Raw genomic sequence first — 24,479 nt, forward strand, 5'->3', positions numbered from 1 at the left:
ATTAGCTTATGAACTACTTATTTAACTATGGCTAAGGATTAACAGCTAAGAAAATTGAGAAAACTGTGTTTTACCTTTATGTGACGTCACTTCTTAAAAGTCAAGATCAGTGCAAGTCCCAATTTCAAATAAATTTATTTTCCCCATTTTATAAAAAAATTAATGTATAAAATGCTCAAGTTACATATCTTTCTCATGTTAGCCCAAATTTCTTCCAATTTATATTAAGGAAAATTATTATTGAATTATTTTTTGTTTATAATGTTTATAAATCATAAATAATTTTAGTTCATAAAGCAGCACTATAAGAACTAAATTAAAGACATGAATTGCATAGGCAGAATCAATATTATCTTCCTTCACATCATAATTGGATACATTTCCTAGCTCCATGTGAGTTATAATTTAGAGTAAAACTATAGATTTCTTTCTGTCTTTTTTATTTCTTTCCCTCTCTCTCTCCATTTTTCTCTCACCATGTTATATTAAAAACTTCACAATTACTGACTTTTAGGGACAAATTGGAGAAATGTGGTACAAAAAATGTTTACTAATAGACCCAAATATCTTTAATTCCTCTGTGAAAGGAAGTCAAAAGTGTAAACCTATGTTCCCTATTGAATAATTCATACTCCAGTATTTTATCTTTTGGAAATGATCTAGATATTAAATGAATATCCGTCACTTACCTTATCTCAGTGTAACTTTAAGGTTTCAGTTAACAAAAAGACTTTTGAAACTGTTTTTAAGTGGACATATCATAAAGCATATTGTTGTAAAGTTCATTTATAAACTTTTATCTCAATTTAGTTTACTTATTCTTAACAATTATGTTTAGGTTATTCATGAAAATTTGATAGGAAGTTAAACAGCTTAAGTTATCTTTCTTGCTGACAAATTCTATAATAGTGATGATGTGTGTTTATTTGACTTTTAGCAAACCTAGGTAGAATAAAGTTATATGTCTACCTAATTTTTAGTACTGATAACCCTAGAGAACCTGTTTTAATTAAACCAACAAACTTTAGCTAGCTTTTATTTACTAAAGATTACCCTAGATCACATAAACTTGAAAACCATTTGGGTTAATTTCTATAGTTCTGCGCATACTTAATGTAAGTGCTTACTTTTCCTTTAACCAACTAAATAGAGCTCTCTACAGATAAACTTTGGCAATACCATCTACACACCTATATCATAGAAAAATATCACACAACCATAACATACATACACAGATACAGACATATGCAGACAGTCATTGTAGACATATATAGACATACAGACAGATCAAACAGAGATCTTACACCTTTTGTTTTAGAAATTTAATCCTGAGACAGGTTTGGTAATGTAAAGCTTGCAAATTCGTAAAAGATCAATTAGATCCATGTTGTGTTTCTGGCAGATGGAATAAATTAAGGTTCCCTTCTCAGATGGCTATAACATTTTGTTAATATTTGTGGAAAATACTTCATTCATCTATTTTCCAAATAGACTTTCCTTTTTTTTCCCAAAAGAATTACCTGGGTTCCTACAGAAGAGCATGTAGGACATGTACATCCCAAAGGCACAGAGAAATAATGAAAGTTCCTCCTAGAAGGACTAATTTTCCTAAGGCCAGGGTTTTTATAATACCTGCAAGCTTTTAGAGCTCAACAAGAGAGGTTTCTTGATTGGTTAAAAAAACAAAAATAGGTAGGCTTTTTCTATTTTTATAAAGGCTCAGTTTATGAGTTGTAAAAGTTGTATTTATAGTAATGTTTCTAATTCCTCAAATAATTGGGTTACAACCTGAATGATTCCAAGGAGTTGACCAAGTAATCAGCTACATTATCTTTACTTTGCTTATTTATATTAGGGAGAGGATATTTAACTAAGATTGAAATAAAAAAGATTCCCATGTTCTACATTTAGCGGTGTTCATCTTTGCAGTGTTTGTTCTTTCACAAAGTTTCATTTTAGCTTAGGCAATGAAGCCAAAAAAAAAGTTCCTACCAGACTTTGAATATCAGTGTTCAGTTTGGCCAATTTCTAACCTTAGGGTTACTTTAAAAAAAAACCTTTCAAATATCTTGTCAAGTTTCAGCTGGGACAAACAGTAAATATTATTGGCAATACTGAATGACCCCTTGGATGCAAGAGGCATCCACATAGAGGATAAAAGTTACTTCCTTCCCAAGTTCTGAAGCTACTCCCAAAAATAGCCAAAAAACAAAAAGAGACACAGACAGCCTGAGAGTTGGCAACAGTCAATAGGACCTTGATTGACTGTCAATGACATACTGATAATGGACTCCTTGGGAAGGTGCAATGTGGAGGCCCAGGGTGTGTTAGGTTTCTGGCCTTGGAGCTGTTTGTAAGTCCACTAACTTGGATACTCTAGTGATCTCTTCAGAGTGGGAAAGCAATTCAGATGATTAGTAAACTTTGGAAGATAGAAGGGAGCAATAGGAATAATGTCAGTCATATAGTCTTTTGTTTTAGATACCGCTTCTGTCTTTAATTTTTCATTAACCTTTGCAATGAATCTTTTAAAGAATCTGTTTGGAATCTTGAAACATTTTGAAGGTTTCTGCATGTGAGTTAAAATAGGTATCCCACTCTGTTTGATTTGGAAAACCTTGCTTTCAAGTGCACTTTTTAAGTGAACAACCTTTTCTAACTAGAAAGTTCTCCATAAAGGCTACTATAATCCTAGCTTAGCAGATTTTGCCTCTTTTGTAGCTATCTCCAGCTTCTGTAACCACATGTCTTAGACATAAAATGAGCAGGTATGCTAGAAGGTGGCACATTCAATCTATTGAAACTTGAGGATCCTATTTCTCTAGTAAGCCTTGGGTCTCTTGCAGCCTAATTGATACCTGACAGGGATGTGCTACTGAGTTGGGGATTTAGTGGTGTTTATGGAATACCTCATTACACAGAAATTTTCTAGATGTTGGAGGGTGATATAGTATAAAATCTAATGCTTTCAGTGACCATCTCATTCTAGTTCAGGAGTCTTGGAGTTAGGAGGTGAGAGCTTTAACACCAATTAAGTGCTCAATCAGTGCTCACCAATTTTACAGCATTGGCTTCTGAAATTAGCGATAGATTTATTACTCCTTTCACTAGAAGATTTCTTTATAGTGCAGGATGCCCTAATGGTTTTTAATATTCTGACTTGTGCTTACTTGGATTTTTATTCTTATAGTCAAAAAGGCCTGAATTTCTTGTCTTAATATATTTTCTCCATGTCCCACAACAGTTTATGCTGTAGACTTACCTTGAGTCTGCAAATGGCTGCCATCCATTATAGACTGATATAACTAACTACCTCAGGGGAACCAGAACTTTTCTGGTAATTAACAAACCCCAGAACCTTCCCAAGAGACCCCAGAATATTTCAGGAAATAGTATATAAATATTATATATTATTTTATTACTATATATTTAATACGTGATATAATAATGCATGCTGTATAATACATATATATAAATATATAATATATGTATTTTTAAAAGGTTTGGAGTGGAAAGCCGTACACAAGGAAGAACTCAAATCTTAGTCAAAATGACTAACCCATGGCCTCAGGAAGAGTGAGAGGAAAACAAATTCAAAGGGTTCAGCAGGTGCCTGGCCTGTACAACTCCTCCTATAGGCTAGTAACAATCAGCTTTGGAACACATTCCTCACCACCAACATGTTAAAAATGATTAAAGAAGACAATTTAGGTGATACAATAAACATTATTTAATACTACATGAAGTAGTCTCCTTTTGGAGAACTATAAAAATGGGGCAGAATGTACTAAACCTTTGTAAGAGAAAGATAAAAGAATAGGAAAAGAAACACAGAAGCTATTTCTTGTCTGGGGTCACATAGTCAATCTTGTGTGAAGTAAGAAGGCCCAGAGTTGACTTGGCATTTGGGGATTGACTGAACATACCTTGTTTCTTAGTCAAGCGGAACGTTCAGAGGGACATAAAAGTTGTCTATGTTTTGGTTTGCTGATGTGGTACCCCAAGCAGGAGTGTCTCCATCTTGGATCTGAAGTTATTTCAATATATTTTATAATCTGAAAATAAGTTTCAATTTAAAATTGAATAAGTGCATATGAAAAATAGAATATGTGTCTTTGTTATATTGTTACAAAAATAGGCACAACTGTGGATGACTTACAGAGAAATATCATATACACATTGTAGAAAGGCCAGTCAGAAGATTCTTCAATTCTGTGTTAAATGCTCTTTCATATTATTTTTTCCTTTTTTTTTATATATTCTTTTTTTTATTTATTTTTTAATTTTGTTATCATTAATCTACAATTACATGAAGAACATTATGTTTACTAGGCTCTCCCCTACCCCAAGTCCCCTGCACACACCCCATTACAAACACTGTCCATCAGCATAGTAAGATGTTGTAGAATCACTACTTGTCTTCTCTGTGTTGCACAGCCCTCCCCTTTCCCTCACCCTCCACATTATACATGCTAATCATTATACCCCCTTTCTTCTTCCTGGTCCTTATCCCCCCCTACCCTCCCATTCTCCCCAGTCTCTTTCCCTTTGGTAACTGTTAGTCCATTCTTGGGTTCTGTGATTCTGCTGCTGTTTTGTTCCCTCAGTTTTTTCTTTGTTGTTATAATCCACATATGAGTGAAATAATTTGAGACTTGTCTTTCTCTGCGTGGCTTATTTCACTGAGCATAATACCCTCTAGCTCCATCCATGTTGTTGCAAATTGTAGGATTTGTTTTCTTCTTATGGCTGAATAATATTCGATTGTGTATATGTACCACATCTTCTTTATCCATTCATCTACTGATGGACACTTAGGTTACCTCCATTTCTTGGCTATTGTAAATAGTGCTGCGATAAACATAGGGGTGCATCTGTCTTTTACAAACTGGAGTGCTGCATCCTTAGGGTAAATTCCTAGAAGTGGAATTCCTGGGTCAAATGGTAAGCCTATTTTGAGCATTTTGAGGAACCTCCATATTGCTTTCCACAAGGGTTGAACTAATTTACATTCCCACCAGCAGTGTAGGAGGCTTCCCCTTTCTCCGCAACCTCACGGACATTGTTGTTGTTTGTCTTTTGGATGGTAGCCATCCTTACTGGTGTGAGGTGATATCTCATTGTGGTTTTAATTTGCATTTCTCTGATAACTAGCGATGTGGAGCATCTTTTCATGTGTCTATTGGCCATCTGAATTTCTTCTTTGGAAAACTGTCTGTTCAGCTCCTCTGACCATTTTTTAATTGGATTATTTGCTTTTTGTTTGTTGAGGTGCGTGAGCTCTTTATATATTTTGGATGTCAAGCCTTTATTGGATCTGTCATTTATGAATATATTCTCCCATACTGTAGGGTACCTTTTTGTTCTATTGATGGTGTCCTTTGCTGTACAGAAGCTTTTCAGCTTGATATAGTCCCACTTGTTCATTTTTCCTTTTGATTTCCTTGCCTGGGGAGATATATTCATGAAGAAGTCGCTAATGTTCATGTCCAAGAGATTTTTGCCTATGTCTTTTTCTAAGAGTTTTATGGTTTCATGACTTATATTTAGGTCTTTGATCCATTTTGAATTTACTTCTGTGTATGGGGTTAGACAGTGATCCAGTTTCATTCTCTTACATGTAGCTGTCCAGTTTTGCCAGCACCATCTGTTGAAGAGACTGTCATTTCCCCATTGTATGTCCATGGCACCTTTATCGAATATTAATTGACCATATATGTTTGGGTTAATGTCTGGAGACTCTAATCTGTTCCACTGGTCTGTGGCTCTGTTCTTGTGCCAGGACCAAATTGTCTTGATTACTATGGCTTTGTAGTAGAGCTTGAAGTTGGGGAGTGAGATCCCTGCAACTTTATTCTTCTTTCTCAGGATTGCTTTTTCTATTCGGGGTCTTTGGTGTTTCCATATGAATTTTTGAACTATTTGTTCCAGTTCGTTGAAGAATGTTGTTGGTAATTTGATAGGGATTGCATCAAATCTGTATATTGCTTTGGGCAGGATGGCCATTTTGACGATATTAATTCTTCCTAGCCAAGGGCTTGGGATGAGTTTTCATTTGTTAGTGTCCTCTTTAATTTCTCTTAAGAGTGTCTTATAGTTTTCAGGGTATAGGTCTTTCACTTCTTTGGTTAGATTTATTCCAGGGTATTTTATTCTTTTTTATGTAATTGTGAATGGAGTTGTTTTCCTGATTTCTCTTTCTATTGGCTCATTGTTAGCGTATAGGAAAGCTACAGATTTCTGTGTGTTAATTTTATATCCTGCAACTTTGCTGTATTCTGATATAGTTCTAGTAGTTTTGAAGTGGAGTCTTTAGGGGTTTTTATGTACAATATCATGTCATCTGCAAATAGTGACAATCTGGAATCCTTGTATTTCTTTGTTTTGTCTAATTGCCATGGCTGGGACCTCCAGTACTATGTTAAATAACAGTGGGGAGAGTGGGCATCTCTGTCTTGTTCAGGAGCTCAGAGGAAAAGCTTTCAGCTTCTCGCTGTTCAGTATGATGTTGGCTGTGGGTTTATCATATATGGCCTTTATTATGTTGAGGTACTTGCCCTCTATACCCATTTTGCTGAGAGTTTTTATCATGAATGGATGTTGAATTTTGTTGAATGCTTTTTCAGCATCTATTTAGATGATCATTGGTTTTTTGTCTTTCTTTTTGTTTATGTGATGGATGATGTTGATGGATTTTCGACTGCTGTACCATCCATGCATCCCTGGGATGAATCCCACTTGGTCGAGGTGTATGATCCTTTTGATATATTTTTGAATTCGGTTTGCTAATATTTTATTGAGTATTTTTGCATTTATGTTCATCAGGGATATTAGTCTGTAATTTTCTTTTTGGTGGGGTCTTTGCGTGGTTTTGGTATTAGGGTGATGTTGGCTTCATAGAATGAGTTTGGGAGTATTCCCTCCTCTTCTATTTTTTGGAAAACTTTAAGGATAATGTGTATTATATCTTCTCTGTATGTCTGATAAAATTCTGAGGTAAATCCGTCTGGCCCAGGGGTTTTTTTCTTGGGTAGTTTTTTGATTACTGCTTCAATTTCTTTTCTGGTAATTGGTTTGTTTAGATTTTTGTGTTTCTTCCTTGGTCAGTCTTGGAAGGTTTTATTTTTCTAGGAAGTTGTCCATTTCTTTTAGGTTTTCCAGCTTCTTAGCATATAGGTTTTCATAGTAGTCTCTAATAATTCTGTGTATTTCTGTTGGGTCCGTCATGATGTTTCCTTTCTCATTTCTGGTTCTGTTGATGTGTATTGATTCTCTTTTTCTCTTAATAAGTCTGGCTAGAGGCTTATCTATTTTGTTTATTTTCTCAAAGAACCACCTCTTGGTTTCACTGATATTTTTCTATTGTTTTATTCTTCTCAATTTTGTTTATTTCATCTCTGGTCTTTATTATGTCCCTCCTTCTGCTGACTTTAGGCCTCTTGTTCTTCTTTTTCCAATTTTGATAATTTTGACGTTAGACTATTCATTTGGGTTTGTTCTTTCTTCTTTAAATATGACTGGATTGCTATATACTTTCCTCTTAAGACTGCTTTCACTGTGTCCCACAGAAGTTGGGGCTTTGTGTTGTTGTCATTTATTTCCATATATTGCTGGATCTCCATTTTAATTTGATCGTTGATCCATTGACTATTTAGAAGCGTGTTGTTAAGCCTACATGTGTTTGTGAGCCTTTTTTCTTTCTTTGTACAATTTAGTCTAGTTTTATACCTTTGTGGTCTGAAAAGTTGGTTGGTAGGATTTCAATCTTTTGGAATTTACTGAGGCTCTTTATGTGGCCTAGTATATGGACTATTCTGGAGAATGTTCCATGTACAATTGAGAAGAATGTGTATCCTGTTGCTTTTGTGTGTAGAGTTCTATAGATGTCTTTTAGGTCCATCTGTTCTAGTGTGTTGTTCAGTGCCTCTGTGTCCTTACTTATTTTCTATCTGGCGGATCTATCCTTTGGAGTGAATGGTGTGTTGAAGTCTCCTAAAATGAATGCATTGCAGTCTATTTCCTCCTTTACTTCTGTTAGTATTTGTTTCACATATGCTGGTGCCCTTGTGTTGGATACATATATATTTATAATGGTTATATCTTCTTGTTGGACTGAGCCCTTTATCATTATGTAATGTCCTTCTTTATCTCTTCTTACTTTCTTTGTTTTGAAGTCTATTTTGTCTGATACCAGTACTGCAACACCTGCTTTTTTCTCCCTATTGTTTGCATGAAATATCTTTTTCCATCCCTTGACTTTTAGTCTGTGCATGTCTTTGGGTTTGAGGTAAGTCTCTTGTAAGCAGCATATAGATGGGGCTTGTTTTTTTATCCATTCAGTGACTATTTCTTTTGATTGGTGCATTCAGTCCATTTACATTTAGGGTGATTATTGATAGGTATGTACTTATTGCCATTTCAGGCTTTAGATTCATGGTTACCAAAGGTTCCAGTTTACTTTCCTTACTGTCTAAGAGTCTAACTTAACTCACTTAGTATGCTGTTACAAACATAATTAAAGGTTTTTTTCTATTTCTCCTGCTTTTTCTTCCTCCTTCATTCTTTATATATTAGGTATCAAATTCTACACTTTTTCTCTATTCCTTGATTGACTTCGGGGTTAGTCAATGTAATTTTGCATTTGCCTCGCAATCAGCTGCTCTGCTCCACCCTCCCTACTGTGATTTTACTACCTCTGGTGACAGCTATCCAACCCTAGGAACACTTCCATCTATAGCAGTCCCTCCAATATAGACTGCAGAGATGGTTTGGGGGAGGTAAACTCTCTCAGATTTTGCTTATCTGGAAATTGTTTAATCCCTCCTTCAAATTTAAATGATAATCTTGCTGGATAAAATAATCTTGGTACCAGGCCCTTCTGCTTCATGGCATTAAGCACATCATGCCACTCCCTTCTGGCCTGTAAGGTTTCTGCTGTGAAGTCTGATGTTAGTCTGATTGTTTTTCCTTTGTATGTGATCTTATTTGTGCCTCTAGCTGCTTTTAACAGTCTGTCCTTACCCTTGATCTTTCCCATTTTAATTACTATGTGTCTTGCTGTTTTCTTCCTTGGGTCCCTTGTGTAGGGGGATCTGTGGATCTCCATGGCCTGAGAGACTATGTCCTTCCCCAGACTGGGGAAGTTTTCAGCAACTACCTCCTCAAAGACACTTTCTATCCCTTTCTCTCTCTCTTCTTCTTCTGGTATCCCTATAATCCGAATATTGTTCTGCTTGGATTGGTCACACAGTTCTGTCAATATTCTTTCATTTTTAGAGATCCTTTTTTCTCTCTGTGCCTCAGCTTCTTTGTATTCCTCTTCTCTAGTTTCTAATTCTTTTATTGTCTCCTTCACCCTATTCAACCTGCTTTACTACACTCCATCGTGTTCTTTGACGATTGGATTTCTGACCTGAACTCATTCCCGAGTTCTTGGATGTCTTTCTGTACCTCCATTAAAATGTTGATGATTTTTATTTTGAACTCCCTTTCAGGAAGAGTCACGAGGTCCATATCATTTAAATCTTTCTCGGGAGTTGTATTAGTAATTTTACTCTGGACAAGGTTCTTTGGCGTTTCATGTTTGTATATGGCGCCCTCTAGTGTCCAGAAGCTCTCTTCTGGAGCTGCTGAGCCCCTGATGCAGTGTCAGGGGTCACAGCGGAGTGGTACTGGGGGGAGGAAGAGCTGTTCCCCGCCTCCCGGCTGCTGTGCCTGTCTCCACTGCCTGAGCCGGTGGGCCGGGCACACAGGTATAAGTTTTCGTCCCAGAGCAGCCAAAATGGATCCCTGCTTTCCACAAGCAGCCAGAATCCCAGTCTCCCCAGGAACTCTGCCTGTATTAACTTTCCAACCCAGTAGTCATGCGAGTCTCATCAAAGCACTGTGAAATGTAGGTTTGTGCTCCCAGCGCAGATCTCCGGAGCTAGGTATTCAGCAGTCCCAAGCCTTCCACTCCCTCCCTGCTCTGTTTCTCTTCCTCCCACTGGTGAGCTGGGGTGGGGGAGGGACTCGGGTCCCGCGGAGCCACAGCTCTGGTACGTTACCCCGTTGGCTGAGGTCTGCTCTTTTCTCCAGGTGTGTGCAGTCTGATGCCGTCCTCTTTCCTGTTGCTCTCTTAGGATTAGTTGCACCAATTAAATTTTCTAATTGTATCCAGTTTTAGGAGGAAGCCTCTATCTCTCCTCTCAAGCCGCCATCTTTAATCTCTCTCCTCTCTTTCATATTTTTAATGAAGCCATCACATTGTTATTTTAGTAAGAAATTATGATAGGGAAATGTGTGTTTTATAGCTATAGTTTAATTTTATTTATATTTAATTGTGCCTATTGTGGTCTAGTAAATAGCTAAATATTTTGACATAATTTAATCCATTTACTTCAAAAAGTGTATGGAAAATTGTCCATTCATTCAAAACGGAATATATTGATCACCATTTCAGGGCAAATTATTTGTAAGGACGAACAGTTAACCAAAAGTTTAGGCCCATATCCTCAGCAGTATAGATGGATATTTAATAATAAGCTAAACAGCTTAAATATTGATTACAAGTGTTTTGTGGTATTTAATAGAGAAGTTAAGGTTTATAAAATAATTTGTAACAGGGATCTGAACTCTTAAAGGTCAGTAAAAATTCCCTGGAAAACAATTATTTTAATTGAGAACTCAATAATGTGTAAAGGTTAACTTAAAAGCAATAGTGAAGAACTGGGTCAGGGAAAGGGTACATGTAAAACAATCCAGAAGGAAGAAATGTGAGGACAAAATGACTGAGGGAGGAAAATATTCCATTCATTATAGAAATTGAAAGGAATTCAGTATGTTGGTTGAATACCTATAAATTACTGATAGATTGATGCTGGAGTAGATTAGAAAGTCAAGCCAATTATTTAGGGTATTGTAAGCCAGGCTAATATTTGTCAGGAAACCTCTAAAGATTCATATTTGTCGCATTTTTCTCCACCCACCTTAACCCCTCCAGTCACTTTTCAGTGACTATAAGTCTACTGCTATTTTGTTTGTTTTGTTTTGTTTTGTTTTTAGATTACACAAATAAGTAAAATCATATGGTATTTGTTTTTTCCCTGCATGGTTTATTTCACTTAGCATAATAATTCATGCTGTCACAAATGGTGTGATTTCTTTCTGTTTTAAGGCTGAATAACAGTCTATAGTGTATATGTTACCGCCTCTTTTTTATTCATTCATCTATTGGTGGACACTTTGGCTGCTTCCATATCTTGGCTATTGTAAATAATGTGCCAATAAACAAAGGGGTGCATATATCTTTTTGAATCAAGGATTTTGTTTTCTTTGCGTAAATTCCTAGAAGTGGAATTCCTGGGTCATACAGTACTTCTGTTTTTAGTTTTTGAGGAAACTACATATTACTTTCCATAGTAACTGCACCAATCTACACTTCCACCAACAGTGTAGAAGGTTCCCTTTTCTCCACATGGTCATTAACACTTGTTATTTTTTGTCTTTTGGATACTGGCCATTCTAACTGATGTGAGGTGATACCTCATTGTAGTTTTGATTTGAGTTTGATATGGAGCATCTTGTCATAATTCCTGTTGGCATCTGGATTTCTTCTTTGGAATTTTCAGTTCAGATCCTTTGCCCATTTTTTAATCAGGTTTTCTTTTTTTTGGTATTGAGGCATGTAAGTTCTCTATATAGAGGTTAACTCCTTATTGGATGAATTGTTTACAAATGTATTCTCCCATACTGTAAGTTGTCTTCTTCTGTTGATGGGTACTTTCTGAACAGAAGCTTTTTAGTTTGATGTAGTCCCATGTGTTCATTTTTTACTTTGTTTCCCTTGCCTGAGGGGATGAGTCCAGGAAAAAATTGCTCATGCTTATGTTCAAGAAATTTTTCCTATGTTTTCTTCCAAGAGTTTTATGGTTTTGTGACTTAATTCAGGTCTTTGACCCATTTTGAGTTTACTTCTGTGTATAGAGTTAGAAAATAGTCCAATTTCATTCTCTTACATGTAGCTCTCCAGTTTTGCCAATGCCAGTTGTTGTGGAGGCTTTCTTTTCCCCACTGTATATTCATCACTCCTTTATCATATATTAATTGACCATATATGAATCAGTTTATATCTGAGCTCTCTATTCTGTTTCATTGATATACAGGTCTGTTCTTGTGCCAGTACTAAATTGTTTTGATTACTGTAGCTTTGTAGTAGAACTTGAAGTCAGAGAGTGTAATTCCCCCAGGTTTGTTTTTCTCTCTCAGGATTACTTTGGCTATTCAGGGTCTTTTGTGGTTCCATATGAATTTTAGAACTATTTGTTCTTTTGTTTCATACTTGCTTAGTTAGTAATTGATCTAGTACTTTTACTGTGAGTTTATTTTCACTGATGGAAACTATTGAGGCTTTTCAGTAAATTAAATATTTCATGCCACTCCCTTCTGGTCTGTTAAAAGTTATGGTGAGAAATCTGATGATATCCTGATGGGGTTTCCTTTACAAGTATTATTTTTTCTCCTTGGCTTTTTTCATTACCCTCTCCTTACCCTTATTCTTGTCATTTTAATTATTATATGTCCTCATATGACATAAGACCCAAAGCTATCATAACCCATATAATAAGCTGTGAGCTTGTACAGGGGCAAATCCAGAAGGAAAATGTGCTAAGGTGAAAAAAACTAATATTCAATTAAGTTTTTTTATCTAGGGTATGAAATACTGAGATTTGGAGCCTGGGTGCTATGTCACAGAGAAATTGGAGTAGGAGAGCATGTAGGGCATTAATGGGAGGCTACTGCAGAAGATGAGATGAATGTAAGTGGGTTCAACTGTGATGATGGTGCAGGGATAAGACAAATACATCAGACAAATGGAGCATTTGAATCAATAGAGATTTCAGAGTGTTACTTGATAATTAAAATGAGTATATTTAGTAAGGTTACAATTAAACTGCTAGAATTTAGGGGAACTATGCAGATCTACTTGATACAAGGTTAAAGTTCAAATTCAATTTTATTTTTTTTAAGCAATTAAAAATAATTTAAAACTTGAAACTAAACTTCTCGTTGCATTTCACAATGTAATTGTTGAATCACTATGTTGTATACCTGAATCAATATAGTATTATGTGCCAACTATACCTAAACAAAAAATGAAAATTTATTATTTAAAAAGCTTCCTAAATAAACAAAAAATGAAGTTTAAAAATATAACACTTAGTGTAATATCATAACCACCACATAATTAAATAAATCAAGTAAAAGTTGGGTAAGATTTCTCCACCATAATAAAAGCTTTTGAGAGTAGATGTAGAATACCTAACTAAATGCAGGCATACATTCTATTTGTTGATTAGTAGCACCAATACTATAAAGTTTATATTTTCCAAAAATTTGTATATAAATATGATGCAATCCCCATTAACTCTGGCAGGTGTTTTTGTGAAAATGTACAATTTGGTTCTAAAAAGAATATGTAAATACAAGAGCCATAAATAGCCAAGGTAATCTTGAAAAATTACACAGTGGTTGAATGCACTTTGCTGGATTTTATTACATATACTAAAGTTAAAGTGGTTCAAAGAATTGTTATTGACACAAAGATAAACATATAGGTCAATGAAACAGAGACCTGAAGCAGAACCAAGGGTATACATATAGCAACATTATTTAAAACAAGCTAGTCTTGCAGAACAAATCATTCTTCTCAATAAAAGGTTCTGATTCAATAAAAATTTAATACAGGGTTGGATATCCCTATGAAAAGCATAAAAGGCATTGACCTTTGATTCACCACAAAATCAAAAATGATAAACTGCTCTGTAGATAGATACATAAATCAAAGTAAGAAATAAACTATGTGGATAATAATATATGAAGACAAAGTAATTATATCCATATTAAGGAAGATACTTAAGTGGGACACAAAATATACTAAACCAAGATAGTTGAAATTGTTTGACATTTTAAAATTCCGAATTTAAGAAAATCAAAGATACCATTAGCAAAATGAAAAGATAATTTATAGAGTGAAAGAATTTACTTGAAACACATATTAACAACAGTTCTATTGTTTGGCCAGTAACAGCACAAAGAAGGCATGAGAACAAAGGCATGTCAGGCCCAGTAAATGATAGCAAGTGGTAACTCATATTCATACTAATAAAAGAGAACTAGAAATGGTAAGTAAGAGGTTAATATAAACACTATAAATGTACATCACTCTCTTGTCTTTTATAAAGTCTTAAAATAACATAATTATACAATTAATAATAAAAGAATATGGTGTTTGTTTTATAAAATATTTATATATAATACATATAATAATACCCCCAGAAGGAAGAGTGATACATAAGTAAGAGTAATGTTTCTGTGTCTCCCTAGAATTTAGTCAATACAAGACTTGATTTGTGAAAAGTAGATTTTGATAAATTAATACATATGCATAAGCTTTAGATAAACTACAAATGAATTAAGTAAAAATATATTAATAAATCAGATTTTGAGGATGAAGGGGTTCTGTTTTACAGAGTACATTGCTGCTATTTTGTTTTCTAAATCACATTTCAGAATTTAGTATTGATCGAACAACTCATTCTGAAGCACTGGAAGTTCTCATTTCTCCTATTTAGGAATTTGATTAAGAACTGCTTTTAGTGATTATTAGCCTAGTAAATGTCATCCCCTGGGTGTTGGGCAAATCTGCCTTGAGGACAAATCTCTATTTCTCTTCTACAATACAGGGATGGCTTTTGCTCCTCAGATATCTTTTTGTTAATTCAAGCTTCAAAATTTATTATCAAGAAATTGTGGCTAGAATTCAAAGTAAACAACACTCTGAATAGTAAGTTGCAAAATAATTGGGTGGATCACTAGCATAAGGATACTAGAAATACAAATTGTTATAGCCACTTTGTAAACTCATTTGGTGGTGACTATTAAAGACCAACATATATATAGCATATAGCTCAAAAAATTAATTCCTGGGCATATATCTAAGAGAAATACATAAATATGTGCACCAGAAGACATGTTCAGGAATGTTCAAAACAACATTCATAAAGCTTCAAAGTGGAAACATTCAAATTCCCATTGTTGAAAAATCCAGAAATAGCAAAATGAAAACCACTAGGTCAATAAAATAGTATTTAGTAAGAGTTTATTTTGCACATTAGAACAGTTTGTTAACTGGTATCTTCAAAACTCAAAATTGATCTGAAGCTTTGAGGCATGACATTACAAGATGGCTTGTAAATTGAAAAAGAAGAATGTGTTTAAACTTTACAATGATTGGTTATTACAATGGTAGTTTCTATATGGTAGGGAATTGGTTAAAAGTAATCATCTCACTCCATTTTTAGGATGATGGCTTAAGTTTCTTTTGTGATATTCTGAGGCATTTACAAATAATAACCTAAGTTAGGTTTCACTATGTTCATGAAATAAGCTAGATTTAGTTTTATATTAGTGGGTTAAACAGGTCTGTCTGCTCAGGGACTTCTCAAGTCTGTTCTGTTTTTTTAATTGAAATATAGTTGATATATAATCCTATATTGGTATCAAGTATACAACACAGTGGTTCAGCAGTTACCCGTATTCTTAAATCCTCACGCCAACTAGTGCAGTTAGTATCTGCCAACACAGGAAGATGTTACAGAATCATTGACTATTTTCTCCATACTGTACTACCATTCCTTATATTATTATTGAGAATTTTTGTGCCCCTTTATCAACCTCATCCTCTCCGCACACCCAGCCCAACCCCTCCAGCAGGGTAACCACTGGTCACTTCTCAAGTGTCTATGAGTCTACTGCTATTTTGTACATTTTGTTTTGTTTTGTTTTGGGTTCTACAAAGTGAAATAATATGGTTCCTCATTGTTTAAACGTTAATTTTACACTATCAATAGTGGAATTGGTTAAAATAATAAATGAGGCTTATTCCTACCATTAAATGTGAGCCTGAAATATAAAAGAACATCATAGATGGAACTCACAATGTACTACTGCCTGATTAAAGCCAACCAGAAAAGAAAGCATGTGAGCTTACTGCATTTATAAAATGTTCAAGATAGGATAGTATTTAGTACTGGGAGGGGGAGGTTATTACAGAGGGGCAAGTCAATATGTATAGGATGAGTAGAAGTAGGGACATGGGTGTTTTAATTTTGTAAAAATTATTTTAATTATATACTTAGTATATGTGGAATTTACAATGTGTATGCTATACCTAAATAAAAAGAACTTTTGAAAATGTATCATCTCTGCTAGACATGTCAGTGTCTTATAATATAGTATCTCATGATTTTTGTCATAGAGGTGAGACAAATATTAAAAAGAAAGTGTTTTTCAGTGAAACAGTCTATTATCCTAAAAGAGGGGAAAAGCATAAAGGCTACTTAATAATAAAAAACATTGTTGAGAAAAAAAATTAACAGAAAGTGGTCAGTTCAGCTGATTTACTTATAATGAGGTAAATTATGCAAATTAAATGCATAGCCAATAAAGAGACCCTGTAAATAATTTAGTAAACCACACATTTAGGGAAGAATAGGTAGAGACATAGAAGCATTTCCCCCCCATTTATTATTTCACATACAAGTACTTGTTAAGAGCTTCATATTTTCTTTTAGGTGTTCTAAATTCTACAAATACAATTCTTTAAAGTGGCTTTATTCTATTTCTCAGTCCCTGGCTAATACTATAGTCACTTACAAACATTACTCTCTCAGTAACAGTGATTTGATATCATATTCTATTCCTAAATTATACTTAGTTTTAATATGAAATTTTTATTTTAGAACATAGAACATGTAAAAAGCATGTATGTCCTTTAAAATCAATTATGTTTTTAAAATGACTAATTATATTCAGCCATTCAGTAGTCCAAGAGAACATATTCAAGTAGAATAAAACATATTTTAAGTTGAATAAAACAAATTCAGTCAAACTACATATAGAGTTCTGGCTCACATTAGCTTTGGGTTTATGTCTATCTATAATTGTGATTCTGTGTGCAATTGGATGTCATCCAGTTGGGGATTCTCAACTGCACTGGTATTCTCAGGAACTGCTGTTCTCTTCTGTGAAAGTAATTTCCCAGATCCCTACTATAATTAAGCACAAAACATTTTATGTGAATCTGGATAAAATTTTCATTTCATTCAAGCTCAGATTGAGTTGGAGACCACCATTGTGGAAAATGCAGAATAAGTGGGGCTTTCATAGCTATTGAGATGGCAAAATGGCCATTCTTTTCTAAAAAATGCTACAGCTGAATGTACTGATGGAAGTATTTCACAATAACTGAGACAATATGACCATAGCTAAATATTTCAACACATCGATGATTCAAAAACTATTTAAACTATATTAATCTACAGATTTTCTCCTGTTGTTATGGATTTCATAAAGTTATTATCATTAAGCCTTCCAAAAGTAATGGTTTCATAAAAATAGCTTTAATAAATACACGTTATAATCATACCACATTCTCATCTAGCTTTTAAGCTGGCCAGAAAGCTCAAACCAGCTTGTTAAAAAGAGTCCTAAATAACAAAGAACAGTGAAGGTAAATATCTTCATTTTTTAAAATTTGTAAATATTTTATTTTCATCTTAGAGTGAAATTGAGTATTACTTGCAGATTAAATGCTAAAGAACAGTAAATATTAATTGAATAAATAGACCAGTTAACAGTTTTTTTTGCATTCTCTAGATGCTCCTTTCAGTGTTGCCTAATAAGTTTGCCTAATAATCTACTAACAACTAAATAAGTATGTTTAGGAATTTTATTTCTAATATAACATCATGTACTTTTTCTGTCAGTCAAAATAAAAAATCCAATAGACATTTTCCTCTGCTATTACTAAGGGAATATTTCCTTTAGAATTAGAGGTATTTAGAGATTTTCATTACCATAACACTTAATATTAACTTTACTACTGGATAGGCAGAGGGAGAACCCCAGCCTGCTCAGCTCTATTATGGCCAGCTGGGAAGCTGGGTGCAAGAGGTAGCCCCGGGAGCTCTTTCCTCATGGGAGGCACCATTCATGCTCTCCTGCACCCGCTGCCATTGTGGCAGGCCAGAGGAAGGGCAGCTCCACTCACAACAGCTCCAGAGAGTATTCTCCCCACACCCGTGAACAGCCAGTGGCCCACACAGCCCACCTGAAATCGGAACACTACTAGCAAGGCAGACAGGTGCCACACCCATTGCATGCCAAAGCTGGGGCTCCAGCACAGGAAAATGAGATACTGGGCAATAGAGGTACCTCCTATACAAATTTATTATCCCATAAGAAACACTAAAAAAAATGAAGAGACAGAGGAATTTGGTCTAAACAAAAACTCAAGGAAAAACACCAGAAGTAAAGCTTAGTGAAACTGAAATCACCAGCCCTCTCAATAAAGATTTCAAATTAAAAGTCATAAACATGCTGATGGATTTACAGAAAAGTATTCAAGATGTCAAGGAGGACTTCAACAAAGAGATAGAAATCCTCAAAAAAAGCCACTCAGAGCTCAAGAATGCAGTATCTGAAATGAAACATACAATGGAGGGATTTAAAAGTAGATTAGATGAAGTAGAGGAGACAGTAAATCAAATAAAAATTACAGAACAGGAAAACAAAGAACCTAAAAAACAGAGAGAAAAAAGGACCTCTAGGAATGAAAAAATAATAAGAGAGCTGTGTGACCAATCCAAATGGAAGAACATTTGCATTATAGGGGTACCAGAAGAAGAAGAGAGAGATGAAGGGATAGAAAGTCTCTCTGAGGAAATAATTTTTTAAAACTTCCCCAGTCTGGGGGCAGAAATAGACACTCAAGTCATGGAAGTATAAAGATCACCAAACTAAAGGAACCCTGGGAAGACAACACCAAGACATATAATAATTAAAATGTCAAAGATCAACAACAAGAGAGTATGGAATGCAGCCATAGAGAGAGAAAAAAAAGATCTTTTATAAAGGAAACCTCATCAGGCTATCAGCAGACTTCTCAGCAGAAACCTAAAAGGCCAGAAGAGAGTAACATGATACATTTAATGTAATGAAACTGAAGGGCCTCCAACCAAGAATACTTTACCTGGCAATATTACCATTTAAATTTGAAGCAGTGATATAACAATTTCCATATAAGCAAAAATTGAGGGAGTTCACCACCAACAAACTTACCTACAGTGTATCTTAAAGGTATTGCTCTAGATGGAAGTGCTCTTAAGGATAAATAGCTGTCACCAGAGAAAATGAACACACAGGAAAGGTAGTAGACCAATTAATTACTAAGCAAATACAAAATTAAATTAATTACTCACAAAATTAGTCAAGGGATAAAGAATACAGAATGACACCTAATATATGAAGAGTGAAGGATGAAGAAAAAGAAGTGGAGGGAAAAAGAGAACCTTTAGATTGTGTTTGAAATAGAGTAATAAGCAATTTAAGATAGACTGTTGGAAATTAAGGAAGCTGTCCTTGAACCTTTGGTAACCACAAATCTAAAGTCTACAAAGGCAATAAGTACATATTTCAATATTCACCCTAAATGTAAATGGACTAAATTCAACACAGAAAAGACATAGAGTTGCAGAATGGATAAAAAAAAACAAACAAGAGTCATCTATATGCTGCCAAGAGACTCATTTCAAACACAAAGACATACACAGACTTAAAACACAAAGACATACACAGATTTAAAAACAAAAAAAGTAACAAGAGACATTAAACACATTTGGTACCTCATTATGGTTTTAATTTGCATTTCCCTGATGATGAGCAATGTGGAACATCTTTTCATGTGCCTGTTTGCCATCTGAATTTCTTTGGAGAAGTGTTTGTTCAGATCCTCTGCTAATTTTTTAATTGGGTTATTTGTTTTGGGGGCATGTGAGCTCTTAATATATTTTGGATGTCAACCCCTTATTGGATAAGTCATTTATGAATATATTCTCCCATACCATAGGATGCTTTTTTGTTCTGCTGATGGTGTCCTTTGTTGTACAGAAGCTTTTTAGTTTGATGAAGTCCCACTTGTTCATGTTTCTATTTTGTTTCCCTTGCCCAAGTAGATGTGTTCAGGAAAAAGTTCCTCATGTTTATATTCAAGAGATTTTTGCTATGTTTTCTTCTAATAGTTTTATGGTTTCATGACTCACATTCAGGTCTTTGATCCATTTTGAGTTTACTTTTGTGTATGGAGTTAGACATAATCCAGTTTCATTGTCTTGCATGTAGCTGTCCAGTCTTGCCAACACGCGTTATTTAAGAGGATAACTTTTCCCCATTGTATATACATGGCTCCTTTATTGTATATTAATTGACCATGTGTGTTTGGCTTTATATCTGGGCTCTCTATTCTGTTCCACTTATCTATGGGTGTGTTCTTATGGCAGTACCAAATTGTTTTGATTTCTGTAGTTTTATAGTAGAGCTTGAAGTTGGAGAGGATAATGCTCCCAGCTGTGTTTTCCTTCTCAGGATTGCTTTAGCTATTTGGGGTCTTTTGTGGTTCAATATGAATTTTAGAACTATTTGTTCTAGTTTGTTGAAGACTGCTGTTGGTATTTTGATAGGGATTGCATTGAATTTGTAGATTGCTTTAGGCAGGATGGCTATTTTGGCATTATTAATTCTTCCTATCCATGAGCACAGGATAGATTTCCACTTATTTGTGTCTTTGATTTCTCTTGTGAGTGTCTTGTAGTTTACAGGGTACAGGTCTTTCACCTCCTTGGTTAGGGTTTTTCTTAGGTATTTTATTCTTTAATACAATCATAAATGACGTTGTTTTCCTGATTTCTCTTTCTGCTAATTCATTGTTAGTATATAGGAATAGAGCAGATATCTGTGTGTTAATTTTGTATCCTGCAACTTTGCTGAATTCAATGATCAATTCTAATAGTTTTATTGGTGGAGTCTTTAGGGTTTTCTATGTATAATATCATGTCACCTGCAAACAGTGACAGTTTAACTTCTTCCTTACCAATCTGGAATACTTTTATTTCTTTGTGTTGTTTGATTGACATAGGTAGGACCTCCAGTACTATCCTGAATAAAAGTGGGAGAGTGGGCATCCTTGTCTTGTTCTCGGTCTTAGAGGAAAAGCTTTTCACTTTTCCCTGCTAAGTTGGCTGCGGGTTTGTTGTATATGGCCTGTATTATGTTAATTTACATATCCTCTATATCCATTTTATTTAGAGTTTTTATCTTGAATGGATGTTGAATTTTGTAAAATACTCTTTCAGCATCTATTGAAGTGATCATGTGATTTTTGTCCTTCTTTTTGTTAATGTGGTGTATGGTATTGACTGATTCTCAAATATTGTACCATCTTTGCATCCCTGATATAAATCCCACTTGGTCATGATGGATAATCTTTTTAATGAATTTTTTCATTTGGTTTCCTAATATTTTGTTGAGTATTTTTCCATCTATGTTCATCAGGGATATTAGTCTGTAATATTCTTTTTCTGTGGTGTCTGTCTGGTTTTAGTACTAGAGTGATACTGGCCTTATAGAATGAGTTTGGAAAAATTCCCTTTTTTTCTACTTTTTGTAATTCTCTAAGAAGGATGGGTACTAGCTCTTATTTAATTGTTTGGTATAATTTGGTTGTGAAGCTATCTGGACCTGGATCTTTGTTTTTGATTCTGTTTATGTGTATATAGTCTTTTTTTCTTGATAAGTCTGGCTAGGTATTTATATGTTTTGTTTATTTTTCTGAAGAACCAGCTCCTGGTGTCATTGAATTTTTTTGTGCTGTTTTATTCTTCTAATTTTATTTCTCCCCTGATTTTTATTATGTCCCTCCTTCTACTGACTTCGGGTTTCATTTGTTCTTTTTCTGGTTTTTAATTGTGATTTTAAACCATTTATTCAAGATTGTTCTTGTTTCTTCAAGTATGTCTGTATTGCTGTGTCCTTTCCTCTTAGAACTGCCTTTGCTGCATTGTACAGATTTTGGGATGTTGTGTTTTTGTTTTCATTTGTTTCTATGCATTGCTTGATTTCTGTTTTAATTTGTTCATTGGTCCATTGATTATTTAAAAGCATGTTGTTTAGCCTCCATGTGTTTGTAAGTTTGTCTCTTTTCTTTGTGTAATTGATTTCTAGTTTCATACCTCTGTGGTCCGAAAAGCTGACTGGTACAAATTCAATCTTTTAGAATTTACTGAGGCTTTTGTGGCCTAGTATGTGATCTGTTCTGGAGAATGTTCCATGTACACTTGAGAAAGATGTGTATCCTGCTACTTTTGGGTGGAGTGTTCTGTAGATTTGTGTTAGGTCCATTTGATCTAATGCATTGTTCCATGCCTCTGTCTCTTTACTTATTTTCTGTCTGGTTGATCTGTTTATTGAAGTGAATAGTGTGTTTAATCTCCTAAAATGTGTTTTGTGTGTGCCTTTCTGTAGGCTTAATTTTGTGGTTACCAAAGATTCAAGGATAGCTCCTTTACTATACCATAGTGTATCTTAAATTGCTGATTACTCTATTTCAAACACAATCTAAAGTTACTTTTTTTTTTTTCTTCCCCCCCTCCACATTTTTCTTATTAGATTTCATAATCTGTACTTTTTGTGTATACTTTGTCTGATTTCATGTATAGTTTATTTTGCTTCTTTTGTTTCATTTCAATTTTTGGTACTTGCCTGGTAAATAGTTGGTCTACTACCTTCATTGTGGGTTTATTTTCACTGGTGAAGGCTATTTAGCCTTTGGGTCACTTCTATCTACAACAATCCCTTTAAGATATTTTGTAAGACTGGCTTAGTCGTGGTGAATTCCTTCAGCTTTTGTTTATCTGGAAATTGTTCAATACCTGTTTCAAATGTTTTGTGTTTGTCTTACCATATGCTTAATTTCATTAAGTAAAATATTAATCTCCCCAGGTAGAGGATTCTTGGTTGGAAGTCCTTCTGGTTCAGTACATTAAATATATCATGCACTTCCTTCTGGTCTGAAAAGTTTCTGTTGAGGAGTCTGCTGATAGACTGATGGGATTTCCTTTAAAAGTAATCTTTTTTCTCTGTAGGTCTGCTCTCAGTACTCTCTCCTTATCCTTGATCTTTGCCATTTTCATTCTTATATGTCTTGGTGTTGTCTTGCTGAAGTTCCTTTTGTTAGGGGATCTCTGCACTTCCATGACCTGAGTGTGTATTTCCTTCCCCAGACTGGGGAAGTTTCCAATAATCTTCCTTAAGGAGACTTTCCAATGTCTTTGTCTTTCTCTTTTTCTCGTAACCCTATTATATGAATATTGTTTCATTTGTATTGCTGTCATTGCTCTTATCATTGTTTCATTCTTAGAGATCCTTTTTTCTCTCTGTTCCTCAGCTTCTTTGCTATCCTGTTCTCTAATTTATATTTCACTTACCATCCCCTTTACATGATCTAACCTACATTAAATCCCTCTATTGTATGTTTCATTTCAGATACTGTACTCTTCAGCTCTCAGTGGCATTTTTTTCAGATTTTCTCTCTTTGTTGAAGTCCTCCCTGATATCTTGAATACTTTTCTGTAAATCCATGAGCATGTTTATTACTTTTATTTTGAAATCTTTATTAAGAAGATTGGTGTTCTTCATTTCACTTAACCCTCTTTCTGGGGTTCTGTCTTAAAGTTTTGATTGGATCAATTCCTCTGCCTGTTCATTTTGTCAGGGATTCTGTGTTTCTTCCTTTGTATTAGATTCCCTGCTATAATTTCTGGTCTACATAGTAATAGCTTTATGAAGAAGCTGTGCTATGGTGCCCAGAAGCTCAAGATTCTTTAATCCCTGGGGCCTGGTTCTATTTTTGAGGGCCCCAGTTGTTGGCATGCCATGCTTTGGGTGCCTTTCTGTCTGGCTTCTGTAGTGGTCTGAATCTGGGTGTGATGTTTGCTTAAGCTCCTGCCTTTGTGATCATCTCAAGAATCTCTGTTGAGCTTGTTGTGGGTGGGGCCACCCTCTTCCTCACCTACAGCAATGGTGGGGCTGCAGGTATAATGGGGTGGGCATACCAATGTGCCCCTGCTATACATACAGCACCAGGTTTGGACACCATCAGGGAGGAATGATCTCTTGGGGCTCCTCCTCCTCTAGGCACCTCTCTGGTTGCTAAAATGGCACCAGCCAAACTCTCAGTCTCCCTCTACCTGCGAGGCACCAAAGTCTGATGGTGCTGCTGGGCTGAGTGAGTTGGTTCCCAGCAGTGTGTGCAGGTAGTTGCCTCAGGACTGAATTGCCTATAAGAGTATTGGAGTGTCTGGAGCTCCCAAGAATTCCTAATCTTTTAAGCTGTGGAAGGGCTAGGGAGGTATCCTCACCTCCCGTTTCTCTTGAGGAGAGAGTTACATCCAACTTTTGTCACCTTTGGTACCCTTCCCACTGCTGGCAAGTCTTTCAAACTGCCACCTCTGCTTTGTGTCTCGGACTGGTGGAGCATGCCTGCCTTCCACACTGGCTTGGGTCTCAGCTTCACAGAGTGTTCTACCTCCCCTGGTGTCCAGCCC

This window comes from Manis pentadactyla, chromosome 17 (assembly GCF_030020395.1).
Source record: "Manis pentadactyla isolate mManPen7 chromosome 17, mManPen7.hap1, whole genome shotgun sequence".
In the NCBI taxonomy this organism is placed as follows: domain Eukaryota; kingdom Metazoa; phylum Chordata; class Mammalia; order Pholidota; family Manidae; genus Manis; species Manis pentadactyla.